Here is a 23,798-nt window from a genome sequence, read left to right as displayed (position 1 = left end):
GGAGCAAGGGAGAGAAGCAGATTGGGAGTTGCTGTTTAATGGGTGTAAAGTTTCGGTTTTGTAAAATGAAGAGTTCTCGAGGTCTCTTTTCACAAGAAGGTGAATATATTTAACACTATTGAACTGGACACTTAAAAATGGCTAAGACAGTAAGGTTTTTTTTAATGTTTATTTATTTTTGAGACAGAGACAAAGCATGAGTGGGGGAGGGACAAAGGGAGAGTGAGAGGGAGAGAGAGAGACACAGAATCCAAAGCAGGTTCCAGGCTCCGAGCTGTCAACAGAGAGCCCGATGCAGGGCTTGAACTCACAGACCATGAGATCATGACCTGAACCAAAGTCAGACGTTTAACTGACTGAGCCACCAAGGTGCCCCAATAGTAAGTTTTATATTACATCTATTTTACCACAATTAAAAATAATAAGAATACGTAAATGGTCCCACAGCATTTTTAGGAAGTTGATTTCTTTAAGCAAATATTATTCTCAAGGTTCCTTAAAATCTACAATATTTCAACCAGAGTCAGACAGAGGCCATCAGTCCAAAGGAATATAGACTGCAAAATTCAAGAAAGGGTTAGCAAGCCTTTCTTCTCATAACTGATAGTAGTAAGAACAACACACAACAGAAGGGATGACTTTAAGATTTGGGGAACAACAATTGGTAATTGCATTAATCAAAGTTCCTCAGTGAAACAGAAGCAATAGGATATATGTAGAGACAGATTTCTTTTAAGGAATTGGCTCCCATAATTGCAGGGGCTGGCATGTCTAAAATCTATAGGGCAAGCTGCAGATTGGAAATTCAAGCAGGATTTCATGTTGCAGTCTTGAGTCCAAACGCTAGAAACTCAGGCAGGATATCTATTTTGCACTCTGGAGGCAGAATTCCTTCCCATTCAGGGACCTCAGTCTATGCTGTTAAGGTTTTCAACTGTTTAGATGAGGCCCACCCACGTTGTGGAAGGTAATCTGCTTTATTCAAAGTCTACTGGTATGACATGTTAATCTCATCAAAAATAACTTTGAAGCAACATCTAGATTGGTGTTTCATTTAAAAATTGATACTTTAGCCTAGCTAAACTGTCATATGAAATTAGCCATCAGTACTGGTACAGATTTTCTTTTAAACCATTTGTATTTGGGGGCACCTGGGTGGCTCAGTCAGTTAAGCGTCCGACTTCGGCTCAGGTCATGATCTTGCCGTCCGTGAGTTCGAGCCCCTCGTCGGGCTCTGTGCTGCCAGCTCAGAGCCTGGAGCCTGTTTCAGATTCTGTGTCTCCCTCTCTCTCTGACCCTCCCCCATTCATGCTCTGTCTCTCTCTGTCTCAAAAATAAATAAACGTTAAAAAAAATTAAGTCATTTGTATTCGTATAATTGAATTTCTAATTCCAAGTAGTCATCTCAGAAAGCTATACACTTATTCTACTGATGTTTTCTTTGTTCTCTTTAGGCAATTCCGTTCTCTTTAGGAAAATTCCGTTATTTTCTCTTTAGTCTTTTTGTACTAGTCATAGAACCAATCTCAAACAAACAAAAAGATTTAATATCCTGGATTATAGCCAAAACGCTATTATTTGCTCAATTCATTTAAAAACAAAAACAAAAACAAAAAATTTTGTTCCAAAGATTTTGGGGCTATTTTAAAAAATCAAATTCACTTTCAGAGTTAAAAATTTACCACCTCTGATAATGGCACAAAAATAGACACATAGATCAATGGAACAGAATAGAAAGCCCAGAAATAAACCCACAATTGTATAATCAATTAATCTATGACAAAAGAGGCAAGAATATACAATGGAAAAAAGTCTCTTCGACAAATGGTGTTGGGGAAACTGAACAGCTACATGAAAAAGAATGAAACTGGACCACTTACAACCATACACAAAAATGAACTCAAAATGGATTAAAGACCTAAATGTGAGACCTGAAACCATAAAAATCCTAGAAGAGAGCACAGGCAATAATTTCTCTGACATGGGCCATAGAAATATCTTTCTAGATATGTCTTCTAAGGCAAGGGAAACAAAAGCAAAATAAACTATTGGGCCTTTGTCAAAATAAAAAGCTTCTGTACAGCAAAGGAAACAAGCAACAGAACAAAAAGACAATCTACTGAGTGGGAGAAGATATTTGCAAATGACATATCCAATAAGGGGTTAATAGCCAAAATACATAAAGAACTTATACAACTGAACACCAAAAAAATAAATAATCCAATTAAAAAATGAGCAGAAGACATGAACAGACATTTCTCCAGAGAAGACATACAGATGGCCGACAGACACACAAAAATATGCTCAACATCATTAACATCAAGGAATAGCAATTCAAAATCACAATGAGATATCACCTCACACCTGTCAGCTTGGCTAAAATCAAAAACACAGGAAACGACAGGTATTGGTGAGAATGTGGAGAAAAGGAATCCTTGTGCACTATTGGTAGGAATGCAAACTGGTACAGCCACTGTAGAAAACAGTATGGAGTTTCCTCAAAAAAAAATTAAAAATTAAATTACCATATGATCCACTAATTCCACTACTGGGTATTTACCCAAAGAATACAGAAACACTAACTGGAAAAAGATACGTACACCCCTATGTTTATTGCAGCTTTATTTATAATAACCAAAATATGAAAGCAGCCCAAATGTCCATCAATAGATGAATGGGCAAAGAAAATGTGGTGTATATATACAATGGAATATTAGGCATAAAAAGAAGAAGAATGAGATCTTGCCATTTGCAACAACATAGATCGATCTAGAGTTTATTGCTAAGTGAAATAAGTCAGTCATACTAAGACAAATACCACATGATTTCACTCATATATGGGATTTAAGGAACAAATAAAAAAGAAAAAAAGAGACAAACAAGAAAACGGACTGGTGGTTACCAGAGGGAAAGTTGATGGCGGGGAGGGGAGGAATAGGTGAAATAGGTGAAGGGGATTAAAAGTACACTGAGTCATGTATAAAGATGTTGAGTCACTATGTTATACATCTGAAACTATACAACACTGTATGCTAATTATGTGGAAAATAAATATGTACATGTATACATATATACAAACATACACACACAAAGAAAATCAAACACTAAAAAAAAAAACTGTGCCGCCTTTGGGAATCTTTAAAAGCATGTATCACCAAAACTATTGCACAGGTGGTATTTCAAAACATTCAAATCATTCTTTTACTTGCCATTTTCAGTTTAAATTCGTAGTATTTCTTTCTGCTTCTTAAAGCAATACATATCATTGCAGAAAACAGAAAGTACAGATAAGCCAACTGCAAAGCAAAATAAAATAACAATAAAACTACTTATAGTAGTTTAATACTTACAGTAGATTAATGCATTCAAATATCAACATTATTGGATTTAGTGTAACACTCCCAAAAGTAAAAATCTTCCAAAAGTTGTCCTGTGTCTTCTGCATGAATGCACTACAATCACTAATAGTTAAACTTTTGAGGGGCGCATGGGTGGCTCAGTTGGTTAAGCATCCGATTTCGGCTCAGGTCATGATCTCATGGTTCATGAGTTCGAGCCCCGCGTCGGGCTCTGTGTTGACAGCTCAGAGCCTGGAGCCTGCTTCAGATTCTGTGTCTCCCTCTCTCTGCCCCTTCCCCGCTTGCACCCTGTCTCTCTTTCTCAAAAATAAATAAACATTAAAAAAATTAATAAACTTTTGAGCTAAGTTGTAACTATGAAGGTGTAGTATTGGGAATTGTAATGTGAAGGAATACTGTAATGACAAATATAAAGGATCCCAATCACATTGTCCAGGATAGGGAAAAGATATCTACAGGAATCTGATTAAATAAATTATAGGATTAATTTAAACTAGTTATAATACTGTGTAGCTGTCTATAATGTTACAAGCAGGGACAGGAAATAAACAGACAATTTTCAAGCAGTGAAACTCCCAAAATTTGTATGCAACCTTTTGTGTGCATGTTCACTTTTCTAAGGTAAGAAATCATAACTTGGAAACATGTTACAATCCATCTATGGCCATACCACCCTGAACATGCCCAATCTCATCTGATATTATATTATTATAATTATAATCCAAAAATAGTTAGGAAACCATGTAGCAGAAGAATATTTAATGCAAGGGGAAAATGTTCAAGTTATATTGCTCAGTAAAAAGACAAGATATAGAAGTACGTATGGTAAGGTGTATTTAAAATATTTTTACGTATGCTTAGTAAATAATGATGAAAAAATAGGCACCAAAATATCAGCAGGAACAACATCTGAGTAGTGGCATTATAAGTAGTTTTATTTTCGTTATCTTATTTTGCTTTGCTGTTGGCTTATCTGTACTTTCTGTTTTCTACAAAGATATGTATTACTTTAAGAAGAAGAAAGAAATACTAAAAATTTAAGTTGAAAATGGCAAGTAAAAGAATGATTTGCCTGTCCATTGACTGATGAATGGATAAAGAAGATGTGGTATATAGGGGTGCCTGGGCGGCTCAGTTGGTTGAGCGTCTGACTTCGGCTCAGATCATGATCTCACGGTTCGTGAGTTCAAGCCCCATGTCAGGCTCTGTGCTGACAGTTCGGAGCCTGGAGCCTGTTTCAAATTCTGGCTCTCTCTCTCTCTTTCAAAAATAAATAAACATTGAAGAAAAATTTTTTAAAGATGTGATATGTATACAATGGAATATTATTCAGCCATCAAAAAGAATGAAATCTTGCCATTTGCAACAACACAGATGGAACTAGAGGGTATTATGCTAAGCAAAATAAGTCAATCAAAGAAAGACAAATACCATATGATTTCACTCATATGGGGAATTTAAGAAACAAAACAGATGACCATAGGGGAAGGCAAGGAAAAATAAAAGAAGATAAAAACAGAGAGGGAAGCAAACAATAAGAGACTCTTAACTACAGAGAACAAACTGAGGATTGCTGGAGGGGAGGTGAGAGGGAGGATGGGCTAAATGGGTGATGGGTATTAAAGAGGGCACTGGTTGTGATGAGCACTGGGTGTTATATGTGAGTGATGAATCACTAAATTCTACTCCTGAAACCAATACTACACTGTATTTTAACTAACTCGAATTTATTTTTTTTAATATTTTTTTAATGTTTATTTATGTTTGAGAGAGAGAGTGTGTGCAGGAGGGGCAGAGAGAGAGAGAGAGACACAGAATCCCAAGCAGGCTCCAGGCTCTGAGCTGTCAGCACAGAGCCTGATACAGGGTTGGAACCCACGAACCATGAGATCATGATCTGAGCCAAAGTCAGATGCTTAACCAACTGAGCCATCAGGTGCCCCTTAACTAACTTGAATTTAAATAAAAACTTGGAGAAAAGAAAAAAAAAACAATTATCTGTGTGTTATCAACACAATTCAGACTACACGAGTTCTGGTTCTAGTCAACTAGTCTCTGTTTGATATTAATAGTATCTGTAATAGCAATGCAATTATCAGGACAATAATGATAAGTACTTTATAACAACCTATGCAGATGGTCCCTCTATTAATTAATTGGGCCTCGTGTGTGTCTCATTATAAGTCAGTTAGCTGGAATTTTGGTTTAGAAATTAGCTTAGTGTGAAATTAGTTGACATGAATCAATCTCTCTTGGTCAGTTTATCCATGACTGGGAAGAAAATCAAATTTCTGAACTTGCAAAATTAAAAAACCCATATGATTGTATCTTGATTATCTTATTATGATCCTTTGAGTTTGGCAAAGATACAAGATAACTACATGAGATAATGGCAGTCTCTTCCCCCCAAAAAGTAGATTCATGGATAGATTATCTCCATTTTTATTTTTTTTAATTTTTTTAATGTTTATTTATTCTTAGAAAGAGAGGGGGGGAGGAGAGCATGAGCAGGAGAAGGGCAGAGAGAGAGGGAGACACAGAATCCCAAGCAGGGTCCAGGCTCTGAGCTGTCAGCACAGAGCCTGATGCAGGGCTCAAACTCACGGACCATGAGATCATGACCTGAGCCGAAGTTGGTCACTCAACCGACTGAGCCACCCAGGCACCCCAGATTATCTCCATTTTTAAAGTGTTTATCTTTTTGTAATGTTTTCTTGAAATGTTGGTATTATCACTTACTGCTAGAAAATACCAGCAACTGACAAAATAAATGATAAAATAGTAAACAAATATTAACAAACAACAATTAGTTCAATAGCTCATTGTTATTTTTTCATAAACAATAGTGTTTTAGATTCTCATAATCTGGGGGCCTCCAGGAACTAGGACCTCCAGGAAGCAGAATTAGACATGTAATCAATTTACTGGGGGGAATGTTTATGTGGACAAAAGGGGAGAAGCAGCAGAAGCAGGCCAAGAGAAATGCCAGACCATGTTTCTGGTCTGACACCCATGACAGGAGAGAAGGAAGGAAGAAGGAATTGGTCGCAAGGACTTCAGACTGAAGTGACTGACCTCTGTGAAAGTCTCAGCCAGACTCATAGGGAAGCTCAGAGTGAAGATCGCCCATTGACAAGTTCCACATTGAAACAGAAAAGCCCCAACTGGGGTCCTCTGGGTGGCTCAATAGGTTAAGCATCTGACGTCGGCTCAGGTCATGATCTCACAGTTTGTGAGTTCCAGCCCTGCATCCTGCTTTGTGCTGACAGCTCAAAGCCTGGAGCCTGCTTCAGATTCTGTGTCTCCCTCTCTTTCTGCCCTTCCACTGCTCACGCTCTCTCTCTCTCTTTCTCTCAAATATAAGTAAACATTAAAAAAGAAATGGCCCACCAGGGTGGCTTAGTCAGTTGAGCACCTAACTTTGGCTCAGGTCATGCTCTCACGGTTCGTGAGTTCCAGCCCTGCCTTGGGCTCAGTGCTGACAGCTCAGAGCCTGGAACCTGCTTCAGATTATGTGTCTCCCTCTCTCTGCCTCTCCCCTACTCAGGCTCTGTCTCTCAAAAATAAACATTAAAAAAAAAAAAAGGAGACAAAAAAAAGAAAAAAAGAAATGGCCCAGCTCTCCTACCTTTGTCATTCCCAGTCACTGGCCAAGAGCAGTCTGGGGAGGACTTGACCTTGGCACGAGTGGCAAATGTGCAACAGCTGACAGCTCACTGCTCTCCTCAGAGTAGTTTCTGTCTTGAAGGGAGATCTGAGTGGCATACTTGGATCGTTGCCACAGGTTAATTTTTTATTTCTTACACGTAGATTCATCTTTTGCTACTAAGATTGTTCTTATTTCCTATGTTGGAATTAAATATGCCATTCTTTCCCCATGTTCCAAAAAGAGCATGGTGTTCCTACGGGGCGCCTGGGTGGCTCAATCGGTTAAGCGTCTGACTCTTGATTTCGACTCAGGTCATGATCTCACGGATTGTGAGCTGGAGCCCGGCATCAGTCTCTGCACTGACAGTAAGGAGCCTGCTTAGGATTCTCTGTCTCCCTTTCTCTCTCTGCCCTTCCCCCCCCTTCACCCACTAACTCGCTCAAAATAAATCATAAATAAACATTTTTTTTTTAAAGGAGCATAGTGTTCCTAATCTACGAAGACTATGATTTCCAGGTGTTCCCACTTTAACAATTTTGAGGCCCATTTCTGCTTTGGAGTCAGAAGATTTGGACACCTTCATCACTTTCTACCTTCATTTTCTTGAACAAGATACCTGACCTTGCTGAACCTCAATTTCCTTATCTGTAAAGTGGGAATATCCATGCCTTACCCCAGAGGATTGTTTTAAAGATGAAATACAGTAATGTATGTGAAAGTTCCTGGCATACAGAAAGTGTTTGATAACAGGTATGATTGCATATAGCTTGTCAACATTATCTTACTTTACCTGGACAAGTTATCTAATTCATAGCCTCAGTTTTCTCATCTATCACATAGAATAATATTACTCCCTATGGCACTAGGTTATTGAAATAATTAGATGAAATAATGGAAACAGAGCATTTATCCCAGGACCTGACCCACAATAAGTCCTCAATAAATGTTACTGATTAGAATTATTTGCTATAAGCACATTAGTTCATTTTAATTTTGAAGTTTGGAGAAATTAGATGTATTATATATTATGTGGCAATCTTAGTCTCATAGGAACCACTAATATCTCAATTGTTATTATTCTCAGATTGACGTCTCCCTTGAAGTAAGTGCACAAAAACACCACTACTTACCAAAGATGACCCAGTAATGTATGATAATAATTAGACTAAGATAACAAGCAGCTTTACTTTATTAATCATCCATTTTCAAATTTGCTCTTCTCATAGACATGCTTGGATTTGCCCACATGTGCTGGTCATTGATTATTATTATCACCATTAGAAATAATAACTATGAGGGGTGCCTGGGTGGCTCAGTTGGTTAAGCATCCAACTTCAGCTCAGGTCATGATCTCGTGGTTTATGAGTCTGAGCCCCAGGTCGGGCTCTGTGCTGACAGCTCAGAGCCTGGAACCTGCTTCAGATTCTGTGTCTCCCCTTCTCTCTGCCCCTTCCTGGCTGAGGGCTCTCTCTCTCTCTCTCTCTCTCTCTCTCTCTCTCTCTCTCTCTCAAAAATAAACAATCATTAAAAGAAAAGGAAAATAAATAATAACCATGATATAATTTGTACCTAAAAGCCTCAGTTTCTTCTAGGTATTTTTGCTTAGTTTCAAAGTTTCAGCTGGACATTTAAAATGTAAATTAGATTCTTTGTTCCTTCTATTCATCCACCAATTTTGCCCCCTGACTAGTTTATCACTTGAAACTTCATAGAGTTAGGGACAGGGAAATGTTGGGGGGAGCAAGGGGGAATAAAAATGGTTTAAAATAAGAAAAAACTATAGAAATGTATATATCCTATAATTCCTTGAAAGTAAGATGGGAATAAAACAGGAGATGGCTAGGGTGCCTGAGTGGCTCAGTCTTTTGGGTGTTGGAATTTGGCTCAGGTCATGATCTCATGGTTCATGGGTTCAAGCCCCTTCTCAGCCTCTGTGCTGACAGCTCAGAGCCTGGAGCCTGCTTCAGATTCTGTCTCCCTCTCTCTCTGCCCCTGCCTCACTTGAGATCTGTCTCTCTCTCAAAAATAAATAAACATTAAAAACAAAAAAACAGGAGATGGCATTGGAAGTTTCCAAAGCCAGAACTCCAAACTCTCACTTGGACCACTGAGTATTAGAAAATGAAAGATGGTCATAGATAAGCCAAACTTTATTTCTCTACATTTACAGATTGATAGTTTCAGATTTCACAAGGCTAATATACCAGACTAGGCTAGTCTCTAGACTCAGGATAGGAAGCCTTTCTTTTAAATTTGAAAAGAGAGAAAGAAAGAAAGAAAGGAAGGAAGGAAAGAAGGAAGGAAGGAAGGAAGGAAGGAAGGAAGGAAGGAAGGAAGGAAGGAAGAAAGAAAAGAAAGAGAAAAAATTTCATTGACTTTAAACTCTTGGTTAAAATTGTCACTCAAACATGCTTGTTCCTAATAAGGAAATCAATTTGATTAAGACCACAAGCTCTTTTCTCCTAGAGCCAAAAAGCAGTCACCCCTCAGTGAGTAATGATTTTTCCATTCTAATCAATAGAGCTTATGTACAGCAACTGACTCAAACATAAGTCTCTTATTAAATTAGCTATTGATTCAAAAATCTATGACTCAAAATCTAGATTTTTATTCAAAATGTATAATTTTGAATTTTCAAAGATTTTTATTCAAAATGTATTTTTCAAGATTTTTATTCAAAATGTATAATTTTTCCACCACCATAGATTACCAAGAATTCAAAACTATTGGCCACCTTTGACAAAGATGCAACAGAACTATATCATTGCCAAGCACAGAGAATTTTTCATGAACTGAGAGTCAGGACTCAGATTTCAGTCCAGGCCACAATCAATGAAATTCAGTTTACCTGGTCCTCTGTCACAGATATGAAGGCACCTCACTAGATAGAAAGAGTGGGCTTTGTCTCCCAGCAGCGGAAAGGAAAAAAAAGAGAAGCAGCTAGAACTGCAGAGGTTGGCACAATTTTAAAAACACAAACAGACAGGGGTGCCTGAGTGGCTCCACCAGTTAAGCATCCGACTCTTGATTTCAGCTCAGGTCACAATCTCATGGTTCTTGGGATCGGGCCCCACATGGGGCTCTGTGCTCCACAGCATGAAGCCTGCTTGGGATTCTCTCTCTCCGTCTCTCTCTGCCCCTCCCCTGCTCGTGCATGTGCAGGTGTTCTCTTTCTCTCCCCCCCCCCCCCGCCCTCTCTCTCTCTCAGAATAAATACATAAACATTAAAAACACACACAGACACACACACAAAAAACTCCTGATAGAGGTAAACTTGAGGAGCAGGGGAAGCCACAGATGAGCAATTGGCAAATGTGTATCATTTCTTCATTCCATTATCAGGCATTTATTGTGCGCCTACTGTATGCCAAGCTCACTGCATGCTGAACAGGCTTAACCATACTACAATTTCAGGCAGCCCAAGAAACCATCACACAAGCAACCAGTGTCGACCAATTACAAGTCTGATTCCTAATAACATCCCCCCCACTATGAAAAAGGGATTCTTTTTGCTATTAAGTGATTCGGAAAATAGGTCCTCCCCCCGCTACTGACCAGTATCTCAGGTAATAAAATTTACTTCAAGATTTCTATGGTTTGGATTTTTTTCAGGTACAAATTAAAGACCTAAACCAGATATTTTTGTATTAAGTTAAAAAAAAAACAGATAAATTAAATTAAATATATCAATATTTCTCCTTATCTACCTCACTTCTACATGCAGATTCTTAGTGTGCATAAAATTCCCAACATAAGTCACTTGACCCTCTCTTCTAAAATATGTCTTGACTAAAAAGAAAGTGCAAATATAGTGAGAGGTGGGTTAGGGATACGTAACACTGCTCAGAGGGCCAAGGTTTTTTTTTTTTTTTTTTTAACATTTATTTATTTTTGAGAGACAGAGAGAGACAGAGCATGAACAGGGGAAGGGGAGAGAGAAAGGGAGACACAGAATCCGAAGCAGGCTCCAGGCTCAGAGCCCCACACGGGGCTCGAACCCATGAACCGCGAGATCATGACTTGAGCCGAAATCAGACACTTAACCAACTGAGCCACCCAGGTGCCCCAAAGAGCTAAAGTTTTAATGCAATTTTGTTATTAAAGCTTGGAATCTAAAATACGGGTATGGGGGCACCTGGGTGGCTCAGTCAGTTAAGAATCAGACTCTTGATTTCAGCTCAGGTCGTGATTTCATGGTTCATGAGTTCCAGCCCCCCATGGGCCTCTGTGCTCACAGTGCAGAGACTACTGGTATTCTCTCTCTCCTTCTCTGTCTGCCCCCTCCATGCTCACCCCCTCTCTCTCTATCAAAATAAATAAATAAACTTTAAAAAAATTAAATGAATAAAATATGGGCATGGAAGGAGATAGGATTCATGGCAGTCATGTTGTACCCCAAGTCCCTGTTCACCCTCCCCAGCATTAACATAATCACAGGAGTGGTAAAGCCATAGAAAAATGTTTGCTCTTCTGAAAAGCTGCCTTCATCCTAGCACTTTAACAAACCCCAGTATATGTTTGGTTCCCTTTTATAAAAACAGCATAACGCTTTCAACCACAAATCATTAAGAGACCACAGAGGACAACTTAAGTGTCAATTTCCATTTTCTTCTCGATGACCCTCATTTCTGTCATCTTTATTAAGACATCAAGTGCCTGCTCAGGTCCCTCTGCCCTTCAAGTAAGAAAAGCAATTCCCCTGAGGAGACCGAAGGAAAAGCAAAAACTGATAGGGTATTTGAAAAAGAGGTTAAAATGGGTGAATTGAAGGTTCATATCCCCTCAGCCCAACTCAGAAAATCAGGTCCCAATTCACATCAGCTTAGAAAATGTGCCCGTCAGTGAAAATCTGGGGCAGAACAGAACAAGGCAGCTTTGCCACAGAGTTTGCATGACTTAGCTTCCAGGCAGTTTGGTAGGTTAGGGCCAGTAGAAAAGAAACCAAAACAAAAATAAATAAATATGTTAATGAATGATTGTGTTTTAGGAGGAACTTTGTTCAATTCCATAAAACCACGCATTTCAATAATTATTACTATAGGGGCGCCTGGGTGGCTCAGGCAGTTAAGCATTCGACTTCGGCTCAGGTCATGATCTCACAGTCCATGAGTTTGAGCCCCACATCGGGCTCTGTGCTGCCAGCTCAGAGCCTGGAGCCTGCTTCAGATTCTGTGTCTCCCTCTCTCTCTGCCCCCTCCCCACCCACACTCTGTCTCTGTCTCTCTCTTTTAACAATAAATAACCATTAAAAAATTATCATCATAACCAATTTTTTAGTGCTAGAAAATATCAGGCACCATATCAAGCCCTTTACAAACATCATATTTAATTCTCACAAAAGCCCTATGAAAAATGTACTATTATTATCCCCATTTCCAGATGTGCACATCAAGATACACAGAAGTGAAGGCACTCGAACAAGGTCAAGAAGCTAGCAAGTTCCAGATTTTAACTCCAAAGTCCCACTGGTCAACAATAGCCTAGCAATCTGGGCTCTTCCCAGAGGAATTGTTCCAGTTATCTCTTGGGGTGTAATGAACCACCCCAAAACATAGTCACATAACTCTAATTTGCTCTTCTCTCTCAGTGAACTCAGCGAGGCAGTTCTTGCTCAGGTTCACACGGTGACAGTCATATGATGGCTAGGGCAAAAGTTATCTGAGAGCAGGAATGGGCTGGGTTGGATGTCCAAGATGGCAACTGACATGGCTGCCCAGTGATGCTGGCTGCCAGGTGCGAGCCCAGGTGGGGATGTCAACTAGAGTGCCAACACATGGCCACCCATGTGGCATGGGTTTCTCATGGCACAGTCCTGGTTTCCAAGAGGGAGTGCTCGAAGAAGGGAGTGTCCTGTGAGCAAGAATTCCAAAGAGAACCAAGCAAAGGTTATAAGGTTTATGACCTAGTCTCAAAAGTCCTGTCATATCATCTCCACCAAATTCTATGGGTCAATAATAGTGAATCCCAGCCACAGACAGGTTCAAGAGGAACAGACTATAAAAAGCATGAATTCCAATAGATACTGGGTTGATCTCTGGAGACTCATATTTGACTCATCTGTGACTCACAGTCATATTTGTAAAGTGAAAATCTTTATGTTCCCCTCTGAGAAGAAGCCAGAGAAGGGAGTTTGACCCCACAAGGCTCTGGGAATGGAGAAATTCTTACAAAGATGTCAAGCTAAGTACATTACTAAGAGGCACATCTGAAAACAATGACAGCAAAAACAAATGGCAGTTATAGACATAAATTTAAACTGAATCCTCCTATGTGATTTGTGCCAAAATGGCCACTTATTGCACACAAATAATGAATTCCTCAGCATCTTCTTCAAAGCGCTGCCCTAAACATAGTCTTCTGAAGGCCTCATATATTTTGTGGAATACATGTGATTTCTTCTTCTTCTTCTTTTTTTTTTTTTTTTTTTTTTACTGATCCTTCCTTTTTATATCCTACTGATTAGAGGCATTAGGCATAAGCAGAAAGAGGGTAGTGGGCTCTGGATTCAAACAGGCCTGAATTCAAACTCGGACTCGATTAGTACTCTGAGTCCTTAGGGAAAACTTGAATTTTTCTGACATTCTGTTTCCTCATCCGAATAACAGGAATAATAATATCGGCATCTACAGCTGAGTATAGGTATGTCTCTGTATGTTGCTGATATACCTAGTCATTATATATTCAATATCCAAATTGAATGCATACACATAATTCATTTTCCTCTAAAGTCCATAATACCTAGTAGGGAAAAAAAAAAAAAAACAAATCACAGTCATGTCTCATTTTATAAAGGACACCAAGAAAGAATTAAAGAAATTGGCAAGAATTTCGGCCGATCATCAGCCTCAAAGCTCTGGTCCCTAGGGACCGTCCCTGGTCCACTTTGCTCTGGAGTGGGGCCTCTGCCCAGCCAGGTCCTGTATCTAGGAATATATGATCCTAAAAATTCTAAATCTAGACAGGAAGACTGTGTGAGGCAGGAATAGAAAGGAGACAAAAGGCATAGACAAAGGTGGTTTTCATCGCTAAGTATCTGCCTCAGAGTAGATATACTAATTCTTGTTGAGTGGGTAAGGCACATAATTGGGTGGGTAGGCAAATGGGTGGATAGACAGATAGATGGATGGGTTTTAGTTGCAAATCTTTCCCTCATTCCGGTATTAGGAGAGAGACTCTCGCTTCCACCTTAAGAAGTTGCCAGCCATTCTATACTCCTTAAACAGAGATCAAACAAAAGACCAGGTCTCCCTTCCTTGCAAATGTTCTACCTACCTCAGTTTGTTCTCTCAGTGCGTATTTTCCTCTTTCCTCCTTCACCTACCATAGAGTATTTAAAGAGAGAGAGCAACAACTAAGGCAGACGACTATACGCTGTTAGCTTATGAGGGGAGCGCTCCCCTTTCCTCTTTGTTTAATTTTGAAAACGTGGTCTTACCCTTCAGTTTCTACAGCTAGTGTCAGGAGTAGTGTCCAAATTCCGGAAATTTTCCCCCAGCATGGTGTTCCTATGTCAGAGGAGGTTGACTAGGACTTTTCCTGTTTCCCTGGAAAAGGGACTAGGGCTCCTGGCTGAGTACAAAGAGGGCCTAAATACACCACACTTTCAAGGGAACCACAACAAAGGGCTTTCTGAAAATCAACAGAACCAGCCCTACTACGATCACCACCACCTCAACCACACCCCTCCAACCTTTTTTCAATGTAATCTAACAAGGAAAGAGAGAGGATAGAAAGTTGGAATTAAGCGCTACCAATCTCATGGGTCCTTGGTAAGAGATATTTCTGTACAAGACTGAAATGATATGGTTCCTTATCCTCACAAGGCCAAGAGATAGACAGGGTTGCAGAAGAATAACTTTTAGAGAGACAAAGTGTATCTGAAAAAGAGGAAACTGGCATCTCCCTCTTGGATGGATGGCCACCGAATTATACAATCTGAAGTCCCATACTGGGGTTGCTATTCAAGTGGAATGTAGTAAAAGATCTTCTGGGGGAGCTTAGCATGCTTCTCCTAGATTTTGGGGGCATCCATGAACGTAGAGCGTGGTGCCTGCTGCTTGTCTGAAGATGTATGAAAACAGACTCCTTGCTGGTTAGCACTGGGGAAAAGATGGAAACAACATCTATCAGAGGATTCACAAGAGAGCTCCCGTAGGTCCCATGGTTACTATCTGGGAGATGGAGTTAGAGGAACATGGACTTAGAGAGAGAAGCAGACTTTGGGGGCTGCCCAAGGAGCTGTCAGGAAAAAGGAAGTGAACCTTCCTTTTACTCTGAGACTACCCCTTTCCCCAGAGAACATGTTGGAGGCATGGGTCATGGGTGGGGACAAAGGAAGACACACCTACCCTCTTGAAGATGGTCCTCAACAATAGAGAAGTCCAGAGGAAGATGGACAATATCCACCAGGAATTCCAATCACATTGTCTATACAGACACTACCACACCAGCAACATAAAGATCCAGATGAAACCAGACCCAACCAAAGGACAAGGAGGGATTCCCTCTTACCATTGACTCAGGCCCATAAATCTAATGAGATCTTGCTCCTCCATCCTTCTCCCTGGCCCCAACCTAGGCTGGTTGAGCAGAATGCCTCCTCCTTCAACCCTAGGAGCTGTTTAGAGAAGAGGGAGGAAGGCTGGTTCTCATAAGGATGAACATGCTATGGGGATTTATATTGGGAATGTGGGGAGAGAAATGTTAAATATTCAGAAATGTGCAGAACATTTCCACCCTCAGAATTGTCCCACCCAAAATGACAATAGCAATCCCTATGGGAAACATACTGGTGGACCCAGGAGAGGGAGGAGGTGTGTATCTTAGGATAAACTATTTCTCCTCCCCACCCCCACCTCTTGCCTATCACCTCCCTCTCTATTCCAAGGTGCCAGGTTCCATGAAAAGTGAAGAGGCAGGTTACACACACCTGCCCCCGATCTCCCAGGACTCAGGTCAAACCTGTGGTTTCAAAGAGAAAGGAGATTAGATTTAAATTGAATCTGAGATTTACACTTTAAACAAAATGCACTGAAATTTTTATAACTGAAAGAGAGCAGAAGGTTATGGAACCCACGAAAAATGTCAAAGAGTAGGAAGTGGGAATTCAGTTGAACGCTATAGAAATCTATAGACGCTATAGAACACTATAGAAACCTTCAATTGGAAGGTCGCCTGGGTGGCTCAGTCAGTTAAGTGTCCGACCCTTGATTTCGGCTCAGGTCAGGATCTCACTGTAGCCATGAGTCACACGCAGAGAGTCAGGACGCTGAGGCTTTTCTTTCCAGGCAGCAGTTTTATTCATGCCACCATGGGCTCAGTGGGCTAAGACCCCAAAAGGCTGAGCCCTGACCGCAGGGGAGGGGTGGGGGGAAGTTGCCTTTTGCACAATCTTTGCTTCTTTGTCTCCCATATATGTAACATACAGTCTGAATGGGTGGTCTATGTCACAGAGTGGTGAAGAAAGTCACACATGCCCACATAGCCAGATTGCCTTCCCTTGTCTTGAGGTTTTCACCACATTCCTTAGAAAGGAGCTCTACCGCATCATGGCTGTGGGATCAAGCCCCACATTAGGCTCCGCACTGGGCACGGAGACTGCTTAAGATTGTCTCTTTCCACCCCTTGCCCACTCGCGCACTCTCTGTCTCATTCTCTCTCACTCTCGCTGTCTGTAAGAAAGAAAGAAAGAAAAAGAAAGAAAGAAGGAAGGAAGGAAGGAAGGAAGGAAGGAAGGAAGGAAGGAAGGAAGGAAGGAAGGAAGGAAGAAAGAAAGAAAGAAAGAAAGAAAGAAAGAAAGAAAGAAAGAAAGAAAGAAAGAATTGGAGAAAATACAAACATTTCATGCTTATGCCCCACTTAGTTAAAACTCCTCAGTTACCTCCTCCATAAAGGGGAGTGGGGTCATGGTTTTCAAACACTCCAAGGAAGGAAGGTCACAGAGAATGTTTCTGTCTGCCTCACTGACCACTGCAGATAAGCAGCTGTTGTTCACCCCACTTGGAAACACTGCATCCTGTTTCCGCCAAGGGCCCTGGGTGGAGACCACAGGCCGCCATCTAGGGTTGTGGCAGTTGGATGGGAGCTCATTGGAAGCCTAATAGGGGTGCTGGCCATGGGCACAGACGCTGCACTCCTGTTAAAGGGTGGCTGTGAGTAATGAAATGGGTTTTCCTCTCCCCCTGCCATGGCAGGTGCTCAATATCAGACCCACTCTAAATGACCTGAGAGGGAAAATGACCGAGTCAGAGCAAGCTGAGCTGGGATGAGGAGGCTTGGTGGGCACTTGCATCTGATACACCTCACGATTTACTCTGACCTTCTGTTCCTCCAGCCTGTTCCGGGTTGTCTCAGCTCACACAAAACAAAAACTCAAATCCCAGCTTCCCTTGGGATTCTTCCTAACTCCCTCCCTTTCAATCTCTTCATCTACACTTAGAGAAGCAAGTTATTGCAGAGTGCCCCCGCTAATACCATATCAGAAAACACTCACCTCGTAAAAACTACCACTTGGCATAGATTTTTGGGAGGACAATTTAGCAATATCTCTTAAGATTTAATGTGCTCACCCTCTGACCCAGCAGTTCTTCTGGGTATTTATCCTGTGAGTATGTCATTCACATCTATATTCCCAGTGCTCACAGTTCTAGAATGAATAGTACCAGGTAGATAGGGGGTGCCCAATAAAAACGTGTTAAGTGATGAAATGAATGAGTATACAATTTAAAAAGATAAATTGGCAAGCAAGCCAACACAGACATTATAATTTCAGGTTTATAAAAAGCACAAATCCTATTTTTCCTGCCGTTTAGAAAATTTTATAAACCTTTTCAGGTCACAACACGTTATTGCAGGTACAGAAGTTGACGTGCTATCTGTGTGCAATCCCTCTTTTACCTTATTTAATTCTATTGTGCCTCTTCACCCCTTCATATCCTTCACGGGTCCACTGCCGCTTCCTGCCTCACTCTCATGGTTATGACAAATGTCCTTGCATCTGGATGTATTACTGAAAGATAAGTAATGATTTTACGTATATGTTTTATTTTACATAAGTAATGTTGCATATAAATCTTATTCAACTTCTTAGTCACTTGGGTGGCTCAGTCGGTTTAGCATCTGACTCTTGATTTCTGCTCAGGTCATGATCCCTAGGTCATGCAGAGCCTTTTTAAGATTCTCTCTCTCTTTCTCTCTGCCCCTACCCCCTGCTCATGCTCTCTCTCTCTCTCAAATAAAAAAATAATAAATTAAAAAAAAATCTTATTCAACTTCTTGCTCTTTTCACTGTTTTTAAGATCAATCCATGTTACACTGTGAATACATCTAGTTCGTGAACTGTGACTATTACATAATGTTCTATACTAGACATCCACTATGATTTACTTACCCATCCCCATTATGATGGACAAGTCCCTTCCAACTCCCTATCCACACAAACAATGCTGTCAAAAAAAAAAAAAAAAACAACTTAAAATGCTCCTATGTGGGGCGCCTGGGTAGCTCAGTTGGTTAAGTGTCTGATTCTTGATTTCAGCTCAGGTCGTGATCTCATGGTTCCGTGAGCTCAAGCCCCGCATCAGGCTCCGTGCTGACAGTGCAGAGCCTACTTGGGATTCTCTCTCTCTCACCCTCTCTCTCTACCCCTCCTTTGCTCCCTTGCTCTCTCTCTCTCCCAAAAATAAACTTAGATAGATAGATAGATAGATAGATAGATAGATAGATAGATGATAGATTTAAAAAAATGCTCCTTTTGCACTGCTGGTGGGAATGTAAACTGGTATAGCCACTCTGGAAAACAGTATGGAGATTCCTCAAAAAATTAAAAATAGAACTACCCCACGACCCAGCAATTGCACTACTAGGTATTTATCCAAGGGATACAGGTGTGCTGTTTTGAAGGGAAATATACACCCCAATGTTTATAGCAGCACTATCAACAATAGCCAAAGTATAGAAAGAGCCCAAATGTCCATCAATGGATGGATGGATAAAGAAGATGTGGCATATATATATATGTGTGTGTATATATATATATACAATGGGGTATTACTCGGCAATCAAAAAGAATGAAATCTTGCCATTTGCAGCTACATGGATGGAACTAGAGGGTATTATGCTAAGTGAAATTAGTCAGAGAAAGACAAATATCAGTATGACTTCACTCATATGAGGACCTGAAGATACAAAACAGATGAACATAAGGGAAGAGAAGCAAAAATAACATAAAAACAGGGAGGGGGGCAAAACATAAGAGACTCTTAATATGGAGAACAAACAGAGGGTTACTGGAGGGATTGTGGGAGGGGGGATGGGCTAAATGGGTAAGGGGCACTAAGGAATCTACTCCTGAAATCATTGTTGCACTATATGCTAACTAACTTGGATGTAAATTTAAAAAATAAATTAAATTAAATAAATAAAATAAAATAAAATAAAATAATATAAAATAAAATAAAATAAAACACTCATATGTGATTCCTTATACCCGTGGTAGAGTTCCTATGGAGCATATGGCCAGAAAAGGGATTGTGGGGGACAGAGACTATACATGCTTCTCGATTTCAAAAAGGAGTGCCAGATTGTTTTCCAGAACGACTGAGCCAATTCACACTCACCAGCACATGAGGATCTCTCTTTCCTCACATGGAATTATTTGACCAGTGATCAGACTTATCAAACCTTACAATGTTTTGTTAATTTTATCATCATAAAATGGCATCTCGTTGTTTTGTCTGCAGTTCTGATTTCAACAGGATTCATGTTCCTTTGTATGTGGTCTGTTTTCTCTTTGGGAAGATTTTAAAATTTTTAATCTTTGCCTTCAAGGATCTTTATTTTCACTTTACTATATCTAATTGATGAGTGTCCTATTCTCAGTGATCTTGAAGAGTGAATAAGCGGCCAAGGTTATCCACACAGTTACAGTGGTGAAAAGATCTGAGAAGGCCTTCTTCCTCTATTCAACCTGCTCACGTAATGCCGAAACCCCTTCTGCAATATCCCTGTCCACATTAATCCAGTCTCTGAAATGTCTGAGAAGGATCCTTTCAGATTGATGGACATTTCAGCTTGTTGCTCTCATCTTCCTTGGAGTTCAAGTACTTGTCTCAGGTGCAGCAACTGACACACATGTATCTCAACAAATAAGGGCTTCCTTCCTTCCCTTCTATTTGCCTAGTTCTAATGTCTTGGGTACAAATCCTCGTACTGGCCCTTTAAGTATCTGAAAACAGCCACCTCACCTCCCTTCCTCTGGGCTCCCTACCTCCTGTTTCATAGCTCCTGCCTACTTTCTAAATCACTAAACTTCCTGTTGGTTCTTTTAGCATACACTCTGATTTGAAAGCCTCCTAGTGCCCCTTAAAATGTGGTGGCTAAAATATGGACCTCCAGGTAAATTCTAAACAGAACAAAACACAGCGGACCTATGACCTCCTCCACCTCCCCTTGAGCTTATTATGCAAATTAAGGATGCTTTCCAGTCTTAGCCAGCAGCACCTGATGGCTCATTGAACTTGTGACTGGCTCAAACCCCCCCACCACCACCACCAACCCCACCCCAGGCCTTTTTCACATGAATGCTTGCTTCTACCTGTGGAATTCATTCTGAGGACTGTTTGGATGGTTCGGAGTGCAAATTGAAATAAAAATCTGTGGCTCAACCCGCCCTTCAAGCGCTCACCTCCAATTTAATTAACTCTTGACTTTTCTCCTTTCTTTCCTCCATTCAGCCGCTATGTGATTGATCAGATTTTAGTACCAGATGGACCAGGGTTCAAATCCCTCCTCTGTCTCTTCCTAACTCTGTGAACTCGGAAAAATTATTTATTCTCTCTGAACTTTTGTTGCTTTGATCACTTTGGAAATAATAACATTTACTTGATAATAATGTGAAGTGCTATAAAGATTAAATGAGATATAATATTATAAAACGCCTGACATATAGAATCCCTTCGCATGTGAATTCCTTTCTCCTAACTCCTTGCCTTTTCTGCCTAGACTTCAAAAAGGAAAAGAAACACCCAGTTCCTCCCAGCTATGTCTAGATTCCTGATTCCCACAACAAAAACTATCCATCTGCCTTCATATTTCCTCACCTCTGTGCTCTCGGGCACAAAACACATTAACTGATCCAAGATAGCACGGGAAGAGGTCACAGTGGATCGAGATGTTCCTCTTGCAGGTGACATTTGCAACTTCACAGAAGTTTCCCAGATTTTCAATGCCTTAATGCTTTGGGGATCAAAGTCAGAATGTAGGGTACAAAGTCAAGCAAACGGGATTCTCCCCACCCCAGTGGTTTGATGTCGGCACAGTGTGGCCGTGATGTGCCTCAGAGGGAGACGGCCGAGATGGGGCATCAGACTGAGGAGCCACACTAGTCCAGGGGCTACCACGGTGCTGAGGAGCTAAGCGGGCTCAGGGGAGGCCAAGAGCTTTTACGTCACACGTTGCCCCACAGAGCTCCAGCCATATATGTACAATCACACAGGAAGTCCCCCTGTGCATTAGCAGAAACTGCTGAGGGGAAGCTGGAGGTCTGCAGAAAATGGTTGTTGTGGTAATTGCCATACTCCATTTAGCCCACCTGATTTCAGCACAGCTTTGGTGGCAATGCCAGGTTCCAACTCAAGCTCTATCAGGATATCTCCAGATCTTCTGCTCAGGGATTTTCTCCGAAAGCCAGGAAGACCACTGAGCCTGCATGTAGCCATGGCCCAGGAGAGAAAAACAACAGCCCCAGAAGCAGCCTTCAACGAATGGGGTAACAGAGGCAGTGGACAAATGCCCCAACTTCCTGCCCAATGGAAGAATTATTCTGAGGTGCCTTCCATAGGGTTCTTCAAAGCCAGTTGCCCACTGTAGCAACCAACTCACTAAAATACCTTTCTCGGATTTTCTTCCTTCCCTGTCTCATCCTCCCTACTTCCTCCTTGTGCTTCCTGGGATTGTCTTCCCCAAAATTACCTGACCCTTGTTTGTGTCTCAGATTCTGCCACTGGAAATATCCAACCAGGGTTTTGACATCAGCTACAGAAATGGTGATTGTTTTTGGTTCCTGTTAAAATGACATCACTTTCTCTTCAGTCTGCTGTGCTCTGAGAGATACAGAAACTTCTTAAATGTTACCTGAAACGCTTGGTTATTCTCCAGCCCAGTAAAAGGGTTACCAACAGAATTAACTACTCTTCTTTCTGTGATCTTCAGCATCTCATATGTGCTTTTAGTACTCACGAGATGTTAAATAACTTGTCCAAGTTCACACAGCTGGAGAGAGGTAGAGCAGGGATTTGAACCAATGACCCCAGAGTCTACACTCTTTCCACCAGACCTCCCAGGATGTGAACCAGACCTCCACCTCCTCCCTGGTCAGGGAATCTGGAGACAAGGGTTTAATTCCTGGCTTGACCACCAATAATTTAGGCCAATTTACCCTTTTAAAGGTTTTACTGACTCCACTGAAAATATAACTGTATTTTGCATAGCATCATAAGAACACAGAAAGAATGAACTCATGTTTATAAAGTACTATACAAAGCCTAAATATACTTTTATCTTTAACACATTCTTGTATACAGATAAAAATCATACTCTCAAAAAGGCATTCTAGAACCCCAAACTAAGATTAGGTTTCAATGTCTCTATTTCTTAACTAACCAGACACCAAATAACATCTTTCCAAACAGCATAGATGATTTTTTTTTTTGGAGCCTAGAAAATAAATGTCATTACTTGTGGTAGTTTCTGAGAACTTAAAAGTGCTAGTCCCAGAATAAATACATACTTGGGAGAGAGATAATATAACCCAGGCCAATAAATATTCAAGAAAAATGCTCACATAGAAAACATGTGGGCATCTAAGTGTATTGATTCAAAAGGAAGAAAGTAAGTTGATACTAAGATTGGGTTGTGATGGGACTTGAACCTAGGGCTCCCCTGGCTGCCTGTGACATGCTGCTCACCATTGCCTGGAAGTCAGGGCCTGACACAAAACTCCCAGTGGGACGGAAATGCCCTCCATGTGTCTGAAATAGCCTTCCTTTTTCTACGATGATAAATTGATAAGCTGGAGACTGGGTGCATTAATATGGATGCTACAACCATAGGCATGTCATTCTATATTCTTAGAAATAGTAAATATACCTAGAAACCATAGTTAACCATATCTTCCCCAGCAGCATCAAACCATTACTAGATGTATTATTCTAAAGATCATAAATGTTGATAATCCAAGCCTAGAACTTCCCAAACTTTTTCCTAAAGTTTTCAAAACTTTCCAACTTCACCAAGTGCTAACACACACTTCTGTCCTGCTTCAGCAAGGCTACCTGCAGTCACACTAAGTACTTGTCATGGTCCTTATCTTCTGAGCCCCAGTATGAGAGTTAATTTTGTGGGTCAACTTAGCTAGGCCACGATACCCAGATATTTGGTCAAATATTCTAAATGTCTTTGTGAAGACATTTTAAGATAATATTAAGATTTAAACCAGTAGTGTTTGAGTAAAGCAGATTACCCTCTATAATTGAGGGGCCCCATCCATTCAGTTGAAGGCCTTAGTAGTAAAAGACTGACCTTGTGGGAGAAGAAGTCCAACAGACCACCTTTGGACTCAAACTGCGACTCTTCCTTGAGTCTTCAGCCTGCCAGCCTACCCTGCAAATTTTGGACCTGCTAAGCCTCCATAATCATGCAACCAGCTCCTCAAAATGAATCTAGATAGGTAGGTGGGTGGATGGGTAGATAGGCGGATAGATACATAGATAGATGATAGATAGACAGATATC

The sequence above is a fragment of the Acinonyx jubatus genome, chromosome B1 (genome assembly GCF_027475565.1).
Source record: "Acinonyx jubatus isolate Ajub_Pintada_27869175 chromosome B1, VMU_Ajub_asm_v1.0, whole genome shotgun sequence".
NCBI lineage: Eukaryota > Metazoa > Chordata > Mammalia > Carnivora > Felidae > Acinonyx > Acinonyx jubatus.
The sequence above is the reverse complement of the archived record's forward strand: the minus strand, read 5'-3'. Positions refer to the sequence as shown.